This window comes from Aplysia californica, unplaced genomic scaffold (assembly GCF_000002075.1).
Source record: "Aplysia californica isolate F4 #8 unplaced genomic scaffold, AplCal3.0 scaffold00333, whole genome shotgun sequence".
Lineage (NCBI taxonomy): Eukaryota > Metazoa > Mollusca > Gastropoda > Aplysiida > Aplysiidae > Aplysia > Aplysia californica.
The window spans coordinates 124,200-126,364 of NW_004797603.1; positions in this window are offsets into that span (position 1 = coordinate 124,200).

Here is a 2,165-nt window from a genome sequence, read left to right on the forward strand (position 1 = left end):
AAAAAGAAAAACCCAAGACACTCTTTAGATAATTTCGGATGCCGGCTGCTTCGACGCCCCCTGTCAGATTATCCCGGGCGAGAGAAACTTTGGGTGAAATGTACTTCCTGTCACGACAATCGAACTCCTGTTTACTAGAGCTTATTCAGAGCACCATAATGATATATATATATATATAAGCTAGTCGGATTGTATAGAATGGTGTTGTTTTCTGTGTGGCATGTGTTGGGACCTAGATAATATAAATATAAGAGCGTATAGATTGGGACCTAGACACTCAGAAACTCGAGAGTGTAAGCACTAAGCACGTATAGGTTGGGACATTGCGACCTATGTGTATGTGTGTGTGGGGGGGGGGGGGTTACCTTATCTCTTTAAGGACGAAGCAGACATATATGTAATAGAATCCGATCAACAACGGACCAAAAACATCTTTTCTGCACATTTAGAGCCAGCTGACTTGTTTGACAGGGTAATTGAAGTGAAACGGGACCAGATATGGCCTGGAGATATCGGACTGTCTTGTCCGATCCGAGAATGTCAGTCTCTACCGGAGGGGTGGCACCTGAACTTTGTAGCTGTGAAAAGGATGTGGTTGTGTGTTTTTTTGTTGTTGTTGGTGTTGTTGATTTTTTTTTGGGGGGGGGATGTTTGGGGGGGGGGTGCATATTCTGATGTCTTCTCTTACGTCTTGAAGCGTGTTCTCCAGAGGCTACTCTACTTAGATTGCCCAGTGTAGGACTTCATCATACGTCACTTTTTAAAATTACTTATTTATGGCCACGTCTTACACTGAGCAGTCATGTGGCAGTTGTGGTTATTCTCCTTTTTGTAAGTTGCCGCGCTTACCTTAAACAGGAAACTGGCTAAACCGTCGTCAATCATCAGTAGGCCTAATATTGTTTGCCAGTTTGCCTATGGCAGGACAAAAGTAGCCAGATGTTAAGACAAAACACGCCCACACAGGTCTACAGTCTACACCGTGTGCACCGGGCACCGGGCAAAAGCAAAGAAGACCCCCCACAGTATAGCGTGGGTAGAACACAAGATTTCGCGCTCATTTGGGAAATAATGATATTTTATATAGGTCACAGGGAAACAATGTAGGTCACGCGGAAGCAACAGGTCAAACAGGTGTCAGTTGCCGCGCCCAGCGTCTGGGACTGGGAAGTGGATGTTAGGTAGTATAAAAATATACACGCCCATTTCCTAAATGGGAATATAGGAATGCTTTGCAAACTAGAATTGCTATCTGGAAGTCTAAGGATGGGAAATGGTAAATTCTTAGGTCTGTACCTGTAATGTACATTCTTGTATACTATTGGGCCTTTCAGTGATGTAATGGTAAATTCTTAGGCCTATACATGTAATATACACTCTCTTGTACTACTGGGCAGTCTGGGAGCGTAATGGTAAAATAAAATTATAATTATACGCTCTCGTAGATCTACTATTTGGGAATTTAAGAGTATAATGTCTCAGTCTAAAAGTATACTTTTGTGTTCTGAGGAGCAGTCAAGAGATGTAATGGTAAAGTCTATCATCATCAGTTGAAAAATCTGGGACAGACATCGGCGACCACGGTTCTCTATTCATTCCTTTGCTCGGGGGCTGTCAAAAAAGCTACATACCTGATATTCCCCTGTCTTCCACCTGTTTAGGTTCTCCTTAAGTTGCACTGGGTCTACACCTGCTTCGTTTGCCTTTCATTTTGCCAGTGAGAGCTAGATGTCCAAGGCCTTTGCGTCTATTCATATGTCCCTGAAACTGCATAATTTGTCTCTGCCTGATTGTTTTCATTAGCGAGTGGCCCACTTGGGTTTCTTCAAGTACTACCTCGTTTGATTTCTATTGTTTTCTCCTCAAGAAATACTCCGTTGCGTTCTATACTCACTCTTATACTGTCGGGGGGAGCAAGAGTAAAGTGGTTGGAGAGCGCCACTGGCAGGTCCTACTTCTTCCCTTTCCCCCTGTTGTTTCTGTCTGTGTGTCTTACTTTCCCCAAGCACCAAATGACCAATACTGTGTCGATGTGCTTCTCTTTACTCAAACAAACGGACATCAGGGGAGTCTCGGATGAAGCGCTTTGTCGCTGCACGCTGAAGACAACAGGTCACCTCTGTTCCCACACCAAGAAGCCAAGTACTCGTATGTGTCGAGTACCC